The sequence below is a fragment of the Notamacropus eugenii genome, chromosome 2 (assembly GCF_028372415.1).
Source record: "Notamacropus eugenii isolate mMacEug1 chromosome 2, mMacEug1.pri_v2, whole genome shotgun sequence".
Taxonomy (NCBI): domain Eukaryota; kingdom Metazoa; phylum Chordata; class Mammalia; order Diprotodontia; family Macropodidae; genus Notamacropus; species Notamacropus eugenii.
The window spans coordinates 284,314,959-284,326,651 of record NC_092873.1 but is presented as its reverse complement, the minus strand read 5'-3'; the positions used below and the strand labels follow the sequence as shown (position 1 = coordinate 284,326,651).

At 38.1% G+C, this 11,693-nt stretch overlaps 1 pseudogene; it reads left to right on the top strand.

Annotated features, from left to right (window-relative positions):
- Nucleotides 1-9,705: 9,705 nt before the first annotated feature.
- Nucleotides 9,706-11,066, top strand: LOC140523905 (keratin, type I cytoskeletal 42 pseudogene; annotated as a pseudogene).
- The last annotated feature ends 627 nt before the right edge of the window (nt 11,067-11,693 follow it).

Genomic DNA, 11,693 nt, shown 5'->3' with positions numbered 1-11,693 from the left:
GATGTAAAATGAGGGCTATTGCTTTTAGAAGTATGATTTGAACTTGTCTGTTCCTATTTTAATAACAGATAGCAAGGGAAAGGGTTCACAGGTAGCAGAATGAAATAAAGAGGTCTGAGAGAAAGTGACTCGGGCTGAACTAGCAATAACGACCTCATATATTTCATTCAGAGGACATTCCAATTTTCAACATGCTTTCCCAACTCATTCTCTGTCTCTGGTTCCTCATCACAGCACTATGAGATACGGTAAGGAGTATGACTTTACAGGTGAAGTTTAGTGGGTAGTAACTTACCCCAGGCACAACTAATGAGTGTGAGGCCTGAGATTTCCATAGAGCGGACAGAAAGAGAAGATAGAGGAGTTGCAATAAAGGTTAACCTCTCTAGGAGGTGAGGTGCTTAATAAAATGATCTTTTTGGCAGCGACATAGAGTATTAAAGTAAATGTCACAGTTATCTGAAGTCTGCAAACAAGATGAACTGAGTCAGATATCATCTATAATTAGTCCATATTTAAATGGATTTCAAGTTCACTGGGGATCTAGGAACTGCTGATGGTAAGTACCTGTGTTTTTCAAATAAAATCTGCCAATAACTTCAAAGGTTTGGGAGAATTTTGTAGTTTGTAGGCTATTGAGATGCAGTCTTGAAGAAGGGAACTATACATCAGGTAACACACAAGATGCCCTTCAGAGTTATCTTTATACAACTCTTGAGGAATTAAGTTAATTGAGAAGCACACCATCTAATGTGCAAACAACTGAAAATGTCATGCAGTGAGATTTCAGGATCCTACCAACATAAAGAATTTCAGGGTTGGAATGATTTTTATCTTTTGTAATCCTGAGACTTGGAAGTTCTGTAGAAATTGAGTGGCATTATCAAGTGATAAATGAGTGACAATAAATGACATGTCAGCCAAATTCACCTTTGACTGAAATGGTCATTCCAAACGTTAAACTGAAATGACCCAGGCACCGGGCAAACCAAATTCTAATGAGACTTATGAAGATCAGTGGGATGATTAGATAGACATAGGAGCTCTGAAAACAAACTAGTCTATGCATATCACTTCCCACTGAGGTGATGACAATGAATCGCTGCGATTGGGGAGCCAGAACAGGAAGTGGAGTACTATAGTATGCTAGAAGTGGATTGATAGAGTTAATCTTCCACACAAATGAAAATAAAATTCAGAACTTTAATGTATTGTATGTGGCATGTGACTTCTTCATATTTCTATACTCTTGAAGCTCTTTGAGGAAATCGGCTCTAGGTGTAGGGGGCTCCTGAAATGTTGGAAAGAACTTCAAAAACAATGTCTTGACCACAGGAGATATTTCCCCCAGGTGATTAAGGGAATAAAGCCATGGAATTAAATCCTCTAGATTTCTGGTAGAGATTTACAGGGATCCTGAATGGATATCTAGTCACTTAGAAGTTGCTATTCCAGGTGTGATATGGCCATAGCAAACAGTTAACAAATATAACACTATAAGGACACATTGTTTAATGTCAATGCTTTTGATATAGCCCTGGATTTCTGGAGAAAAACAGCAACAGATTTAATCCAGGCATAGCATGAGCATGATTGGATGGGGCACTTTATTTTGCAAAGGAATTGGGCAGGTGATGGAGCTCACAATAGCTCGAATCACCATCTTTGCCAGTAACAGTAAATGAGCTTCAGGTCACAGCTGCAGATACAAAACCACAGGCTAGTTAGTTTATTTTGTATAGGTAGTACAAAAGCAAAACAAATCCATCTTTGAATTCACACCTGACCACACAGCTTGATTACTGTTTCTGGATACAAAGAACTGAAATACACAAAGCAAACATGGTGGTAAGTCCACAAGTAAATCTGGTGGGGTTCTAGGGAAAAAAATTCCACATTAAAAAAACACGCTTTAAAAATATGTACACAATATCTTATGTCACCATAAAAATTATATTGAAAATGAAGAAAAAATTTTAAATCATTAGATGCTGATTGGGAATAGCTCTTAAACAACCCTAGAAAATTTTGAGAGTATTCTATACTGCTTGATGCTCCATTAATCTGGGCTAGGCTAAATTAAACATGAGAGAGTTCAGCTGTGTTTGTTTTTAATTTGCAAAGGAATTTAGTGTTCTTGAATGTGAGGGACTAGAAACCTAGGCTTCGATCAATCAGATGTAGTTTGGGCAGCTCTGCCAGGAGCACTAATGGGTATGACCTGCTGCTATACCCCACAGAGCCTTTGGCAGTGCCTGAAATGTGGGGAGGGAGCACGGAATAATAGGATGCAAGCCAGGAAAGAGTTGGTGAATTTGAGATTCAAGATGCTTAGCCATGATAAATTGATTCAATCTGTGGATCCAGTGAAGGTTCCAGAATATAAACTAAGAGAGACAAGTAGGAGGTATTCCTGACAACAGGACTTCATGATCTCTTGAGACAAGATGATGACAGATACAGGATATATAGGCTGCATAACTCTAATACCTAAGTAGCATAAACTTGTGTACGTAACCAATTTTTCCTGTCATGCTTTAGGGAAGGTAAAGATAAGCTGGAATACATCTAGAAGAGGACAACAAGGATGGAGATGACTAGAGACTATGCCATATCAGCATTAAATGAAGGTACTGGAGGTGTTTATATCAAGAAAAGAAAACTGGATGTGGAAAGGGAAGATAACCATCTTAAAGTCATTGAAGAATTGCCATATGAAAGAGGGATGAAAATTATTGTTTGACTTCAGATTATATAATTAGGAACAATCAATCAATATGCACAAAGTTCCTACTGTGTGCCAGACATTATACTAAGAGCTGGGGATACAATGGCAGGCAAAATACAGGACAATTCATGATATAGAAAGATAAACTTTGTTTTAATGTAAAGAAAGAAATGAACATAAACAATTACCTTTGCGTAGCTGTCTTGGATAGTAGGGGATATCTTTTACCTGAAGGCTTCGATGATTCTTTAGAATACATAGAAGTCTATCAGGAATGTTGTGAATGAGATACTTGGGTTGGATTAATTAGACTCTCAGGTCACTTCTGACTCAAATATTCTGTGATTCTCAATGTTTCATTTCTGCTGCCAGACAAAACTATAGATATAGCATTGCGTAAACTTTTTTAATATTCCTTTTGAAAGAGCACACACACACATACACACACACACAATACTACACAGGGTTTATGATCCCAGTAGGGTGAGTATTCCCTTGTAGTGAAAGAGGTCCTGAGCACACTGGTGGATTACCTCCAAGAGAGGTGGTACTCAAATGCATTCAGAGAATTACAAAACTTCAGGGTATAAAGGGACATCTGAAGCAACCTCATCTAAACTTATACATGAACAACAATTTCCTCTACTTATATGCTACAGGTGATCACTTTGCTTAAAAAGATCAAATGCTAGAGAAATTCATCATCTCTAAAGGCCATCAATTTTCACTTCTGCACAGTTCCATTAGTTATGGGGTTTTTTTTAATTTTACTTTGTTTCCCCTAATATGTAAACTAAATTTTTTAAATTTAATTTTATTATTATTATTTTTAATGTTTTACAATCACTGCCATAAAATTAAGACTTTATCCCCCCACACCTACCCCCCACTACCCCCTTCCTTCCCCATGACAGCATACAATTCTGTATAGGTTCTACATATACTTTCCTATTGAGTACGTTTTCACTATAGTCATGTTATGTAGTCAAACTAAAATAAATGGAAGAAATCATATAACAAATCAAAACATGATACACAAACACACACAAACACACACAAACATGATGTGCTACATTCTGCGAATGACTTCCATATTTCTTTCTCTGAGTGTGGAAGGCATTTTGCCTTAGAAAACCACCATTGGGATATATTTTTTTAATAAGTTCTTGCGTTATTACGAAATTCCAAGTGTACCAGAAAAAACTCTCGCACACTGTGGTTGTTGCTGTGCACAAAGTTCTCCTGGTTTTGCTCCTTTGACTCAGCATCAGATCATATAGGTCCTTCCAGGCCTCTCTGAAGTCTTCTTGTTCATCATTTCTTATGGCACAATTGTACTCCATTACATTCATATACCATAATTTATTCAGCCATTCCCCAACTGATGGGCATATCCAAACTAAATTTGCCTCTGTGTCACTTCTATTCATATTCAAAATTTTGTCCCCTGAGGCCAATCACAATAAATCAGATTGCTTCTCAATGTGACGATACTTCTAAAAACATCCATCCCCATTCCGTTTAGTCCTCACTATTCTGTGCTAAACACCCCTAGTTTCTTGAACCATATGGCATTTCCTTGAGACACTTTATCATTCTGATTATCCTCTGGATACACTCCAGTTACTGTATTTCATAAATTGTAATGTGATGTGATGTGACCATCAAGAGTAAAGAGCTGTCATCACCTCTCTAACCCTGTACACTAAGCCAATTCTAAATTAGCCTAAGATTCATTAGTTTTCTTAGCTACCACATTTAATGGTTTACATATTTTGCCTGCCATTTTGGCTACTGTTTATCATGCTCTCCACTAAAACTGAAGATGTTTCAAGCTGTTCCCCCATCAAGCCTCCTGTTTCTTATTTTTGTAAAATAGGTTGCTGAACCTGGATGAGACTTAACATTTATTCCTATAATATTCCATTTCATTAGATATGGCTCAGTGTTCTACCCTGTAAGATGTTTTTTGGAGACTGACTTTCTAATCCAGTATATTAGCTACCCCTCTATGACATTTACAAATTTGACGAGAATGCCTTCTTTGGATTTATTTGCCATATCAACATGTCATTGATAAAAATGTTGAATGGGAACAAAATTCTGAGGCCTGAGCTGGAGAATTCTTCTTCAGTTGATGTAAAATAAAAGAATTGTTTCTTTGCATCTGTCAGTTCAACCATTTTTGATTCCCATGTACAAATCCTGTACATGTCTTTTTTTCCCACAAGAATAGAATGACAGATTTGGACAAAGATGTTGCTAAATGCTAGTGTTTTTTACAACATTATCCTGACTTACAACTTCATTAATTCTATTTAAAAAGTAAAGTCTCTTGACTTTGTCAGATTACAGTGAGTCTATGTTGACTTTTTATAATACTTCTTTACTGGATGTTCACTAGACATGCCTTTAATAACATTTTAAATGTTTCTCCTTCTTCTACTCTTTTTCCTCCACCTCTCCTCCTTCTCTTCCTCCTCCTGCTCCTTCTTCTTCAAGATGGGGTTTCATTGGCAAAGATACTAGAGTAGTTTGTTATTTCCTTCTCCAGCTTATTTTACAGATGAGGAAACCAAGACAAACAGGATAATATGACTTGCCTAGGATCACACAGATTGTCTCTGAGGCCAGATTTGAATTCAGAAAAATGAGTCTTCCTGACTTCAGGCCAAGCACTCTATCCACTGTATTAACTAGTTGCCCATAGTAGATGTTTACTATGTTTATTGAATTGAATTGGATTGAAGTTTTTTCCAGGAGTAAAAGTCAAGCTCTCTGTTTCAGAGTTAGTTGATTATTAAATCCCACCCTCCTTTAAAAATGGATATTGTTTATTATTCTTTACAGCTATGATAATTCTCTTATTTTCTACTATATTTATAATTGTGGGGCAGAATCAAGATGGCAAAGTATATTAATAATTATGATAATAGCAGCTAGAATTTATAAAAATGTTTAAGGTTAGAAAAGTGCTTTACAAACATTATCTTATTTTATTCTAATATCAAACCTAGGAGGTAGGTGCTATTATTATCCCAATTTTATACATGATGAAACCAACATAGACAATAAAGAATTTCCAAAGGAGACACACAGAAAGTAAGTTTCTACATTTCAAGTCAAGTCTGTCCTGACTTTGGGTCCAGTTCAGTACTCTCTGATACAACTCTTTGACTCCGCAATCATATTTGTGGTTCTTAAGTACCCAGAGATGGAATTCATCAGTCCTACATAACTGGGATTCATCAAGCACATCTTAGGGAGTCTATTTTCTTCCTTCTTATCTCATATATCAACTTGCTATTAGACATTTCCATTATGTTTTTTACAAATCAAGTATTATTCTTCTTTGCAGAGAAAGGAGGATAATGAGTTGAGTGGTTCTACCTTCTCTTCATTAGCTGTTGGTCATCCCATTCTGGGAGCATAAATATTGGTCTTCCTTGCTCCTCTTCATAACTCAATTATTTAATAAAAAATTCTTTTTAATACTGTAGTTGTCTTGCAGAAACATGATATGAGGTGTACGTATCCTCCTTACCTCCTACTAGTTCTTTATCTACATATATTTCTTTACATTTTTTTAAAACTCTATTTTTATTATCATGAATTTGATCAGTTTTAACCTATGAACATTCATCTATACAAAGAAAAGCAAAAGAGGCCTGTTTTGGAAACTACAAATCTTCACAGTGTACTGCTTTTGTTGCCTTTTTTTTTCATATTTCAAATTTCTTGTGTTAGTTCCAAAATTGCCATACTTATTTATAACTATTTCAGAACTTCTTTCTGCCCTCTTTATTTTTTTTAAATGATTTATTGGCAATCTTTTCCTTCATTTCTTCACTTTTAATAAGACTATCACTCCATCATTCTCCGTAACAAAATTTTGCTTTACAACATATAAAATATAAAAAAAAAGTCCATAGATTGGCTCTATATGAAAATATGTCTCATTTGGCAGCCCTAGTGTAAAATTAATCTACTAAGAGCTGGGGAAAAAAAAAAGATTTATCATTAGTCTTTTGGAGCCATGATTTCTCATTTTGTTGATAATACTTAAAAAAAAAAACTTTCATTGATGGTTACCAATTTTTGTTATAGTTATTTGGAACAATGAAATGTTTTGCCATGACTACTTTTGTACCTATCAGTCCTTTCCCATTTTATTTTTATTCTTTGAGGTATAAGACAAGTAGTGGTACTTCTGGGGCAAAGGGATATGTAGTTTATTGACTTTGTGGTTTTACAGTAGTTCTAGATTTTTTCCCCCCAGAATGGCTATGTCAACTCACAATGCTACAAACAGTGCCTGTCCTCCCATTGCCTCTTCAAGAATGGTCATTTTGATTTTTTGTCATCTTCTCCCAATCTGGGCAGTTTGAGAAGGAACCAAAAGTTTTTTGTTTTTGTTTTAATTTTTACCTTCCTAATTATAAATGATTGTAAAAGTAAGCAAAATAGAGTTTTTTATGGTTTTTCTGGATTGAGTTTTAGCCAGTCAAGTGCCTTTTACTGAATCTTGCCTTTGAATCAATCAAGAATCTTTGACTGGAAACTGTATATGTGTATGCATGTGTGTGTTTTGTGTGTGTATGTGTACACATATATATGCATGTGTGTATGTGTGCACATATGGGTATATGTGTGTATGCGTATATATCTATATCTGTACATATATACAAACATATACAAGCATGTACACATGCATATGCATATATTCATGCATATAAAGATACACATGCATTTTATACACACATACAAATACATATATGCACACATACAGATACATGCATATACACACATGCATATGTGTACACATATACACATAAATGCATACATTTATACATGTGTATACATATATACATATGTACACAAGCATATGTGCATGTACATACATGCATGCATATATACATAAAACATATATACACTAAATATATGTATGTGTGCATATATGGGTATGTATCATGTATATATGTGTATATATATAGATAAATGTACATATGTATACATACACATATATGCATGTGTATGCATATATACATGGCCATACATATATGCATAGTATAATATGTACACATATACATATACATACCTATGCATATATACACACTTGCGTGCATATACATGCATATAACATGCACATATACATATATGTGTATATATGCCTATGTGCATGAGATTGCTTTGAGAGAGAAGCATAGCCAAGAGAGAAGCGACCATGAGCAGGCTGGGGAACTTGCTTGTGGGGAGGCCTAACAGAAAGAATGTTGGTCGTGGTGCTCTGTCTGTTGATCTGTGTTAATATCTCAGACAGATATCCTGTCTATTTGTCTTTGTGAGTGAATTGAGATGATGGTGCTGGTAAGGTATATATTGTTCTAGTCCTGTTAAACTTTGTTTTCCTGGAAACAGAAGCTGCAGGCAAGAGTCTCTGTAACCTACTATCAGGCAAAAGCAAGAAGAATTTGGAGTGGGACAGTCCCCATAAGCTGAGACAAGGAGTAGAGAGCTTCCTGAGTTTGAACCCAGGCAAGAGCTGGGAGCAGTAGGCCCATAGAGGAGAGGTCATGGGGTTTGGAAGTCAGACTTGAGTCAAGATGAAAGAGGACTTTATTTGGACACTATGTATCGATTAAGGAGATTGTTCTTACAGTGATCTAGGGGTTGATAGTGCGGTATTTTCTGTTACCCCTTAAGGATGCATCATGCCAGGAAAGACCCTAACTTGAGACCCCCTGATTTTGGGGATGAAATGATCTATGCTATGTGCTATATGACATACTGTTTGTTATGAGATACATATATGTATTAGATGATACATTCTGCTTAAGAATATTGCTATGAATACTATGATTTACTTTATTGAACAGTGTTTAGTTTATTGCTGAATAAATACAAAATTCATTAAACTTTCTGATTAGACCCTTAAAATAATTCACAGCAGCAGTCCTTAGCTGCCATGATGGGTGTGACCATGATTTAGAACAATTTTCATGTGGCTGATGTTACCTTGCCTTTCTTCTTTTAAGAACTTCTTATTCATATCTATGTCCGTTTAACATTTGGGGAATGACATCTCTTCATATATATTTGTATCGATACCTGATATAGTTTGAATATTAGATTTTTATTATAGATAATTTGCTGTAAATATATATGTACATAAACATACATGTAGGTATTATGTATGTGAATATGTGTGCATACATACATATACACACACATATATGAATGTGTGTGTATATTGCCATTAACTATTACTGTAGGAGACATGTCCCAAGACACAAAGCCCAAGAGTTCTAAAAATTATAGACAACTGGCTAAAATTCAGGCGATGTCCCTGTATCTATTATCCAGAGGATCAACATTGTAGAAAATGGTTACAAAATTAAATCCTATGAGACAATATACAGAAAGCATTTTGTAAACTTTAATATACTATGTAATTGCTAACTATCCAACACCATCATCATCAATCATATACTAGTTTCTACTAGCAGACAAGTAAGCTTAAGGACCACCAGAACAGCTTTGCCTCTTCAGTGACTAATTCTGCTACCAGCCTGGCCACTATAGACATAGTTCAAAAAAAGAATTGTTGGGGAGCTGCAACCTGCAATCATTTCTGTCAATGCTATAGCTTTCATCTTCCTCAGGAGCTGTGGGTACTGAAGACTGAGAAAATAAAATTATCTTCACCACAGTTCATGGTACTATTGAATATTTCAAAATCATAAATTATTGTTTTTTAAGTCAATGTAAATATCATTAAATATACAATGCCGTCTGTTTTGCCATTGTACTCTAAGAATCACTGAACTGTTACTTTTGAATTACAGATAAAATAGCCTATGTATTTCATCCTCCTCTGGTAGAATGCAGGTCCTTGAGAGCAAGGACTGCATTTGTATTTATTTATTTAGAAATTTGTGAGAGTCAGACTGAGTTGAACTGGACACTGAGTTGTCAATATGGCTACCACTACCACCGTCAGACAATACTCCACTTCTGGGTACATGAAAGGCCTCTGTGGACTGGGTGGTGCTTCCTCCCTGGTGTCTTCAGTCAGGGTTGGAGGGGCCTGCCTTGCTCTGAGCCTCCTGGGGGCCAGCAGCTGTGGGAACATGTCAGTTACCTCATGCCGTTTCACCTCCAGCTTGGGGGGCGGCTATTGTGGTGGCTACTGTGGTGGCTACAGCTGCAGCCTGGGAGGGGATTTTGACACCAGCTATGGTGTAGGAGATGCCCTGCTGAGAGGGAATGAGAAGGAGACCATGCAGAACCTCAACTACCACCTGGCCAACTACCTGGACAAGGTACGTGCACTGGAAGAGGCCAACACTAACTTGGAGCTCAAGATCCGGGACTGGTACGAGAAGCAGGGTCCTGAGCCTGCCTGTGACTACAGCCCTTACTTCAAGACCATTGAGGACCTGAGGAACAAGATCCTGGCCGCCACCACGGACAATGCCAGCTTGGTCCTGCAGATCGACAATGCCCATCTGGCTGCAGATGACTTCCCTACCAAGTATGAGACTGAACTGAACTTGCTTATGAGTGTGGAGGCTGACATCAGTGGCCTAAGCAGAGTCCTGGATGAGTTGACCCTGGCGAGGGCTGACCTGGAGATGCAGATTGAGAACCTGAAGGAGGAGCTGGCCTACCTCAAGAAGAACCATGAGGAGGAAATGAATGCCCTTCATGGGCAGGTTGGTGGGGATGTCAATGTGGTGATGGATGCAGCCCTGGGTGTGGACCTGAGTCACATCCTATCTGAGATGCTAGAAGATGGTTGAGAAGAACCGCAAGGATGCTGAGGACTGGTTTTTCACCCAGACAGAGGAGCTGAACTGCGAAGTAGCCACTAACATGGAAGCCCTGCAGAGCAGCAAGACAGAGATCACAGAGCTGAGACGCACTATCCAGAACCTGGAGATTGAGCGGCGGTCCCAGCTCAGCATGAAAGCTTCCCCTGGAGGGCACCGTGGCAGAGACCGAGGCTTGCTATGGGGCCCAGCTGACCCAACTTCAAGGGTTGATTAGCAGCATTGAGCAGCAGCTATGGGAGCTCCGCTGTGACATGGAGAGTCAGAATCAGGAGTATAAGATCCTTCTGGATGTGAAGACCCGTCTGGAGCAGGAAATCGCTACCTACTGTCACCTGCTAGCGGGAGAGGATGCTCACTTGGCTTCCCAATACTCCTCTGCTCTGAGCTCCCAGTCCAGCGGAGATGCCATAGTGACCAGCCGCGAAGTGTGTACCATCATGGAGGAGGTCTGGGATGGGAAAGTAGTGTCTTCAAGGGAGCAGGTCCACAGCTCTACTCACTAAGCCTGCAGCAGGCACCTTGCTGGGCAACAGATAAAGGGCGTATTTCCTCCATCACTGTGACAGGGGCGGCCCTGACAGTGTTTTGGTCTCGAAGCTAATATTTTCCCATATTGGCTTCCTGCTGCCCCATTCCCCTGGCACCCCACTGTGTTTATATCCTATTAAAGCTTTTCTGCAGCTCTAAAAAAAAAAAAAAGAAAGAAAGAAATTTGTGTGTCCAGAGCTTAACAAACTGCTTTGTAAATGTTGTTGTTCAGGGGTTTCAGTACTGTCCTACATTTTGCGGGCACATTTGGGGGGGTCACGAGATAACCCCCATGCTAGGTACTCCTTGTGTCTCCTCCCCTTCCAGTATCCTTTTGTGTGTTTTTCCCCATTACATTGTAAGTTCCTGAAGAACAGGGACCATCTTTCTTTACCTAATTTGTATTCTGAGTACTTATTACAGTGCCTGGTACATAGTAGGTGTTTCTTCTGTTGTTATTATCATTCGTTTTCAGTCCTGCTCAGCTCCGTATGACCTCACTTGGGACTTTCTTGTCAAAGATTCTGGAGCACTTTGATTTTTCATTCTCCAGTTCACTTTACAGAGGAGGAACTGAGTCAAATAGGGTTACATGACTTACT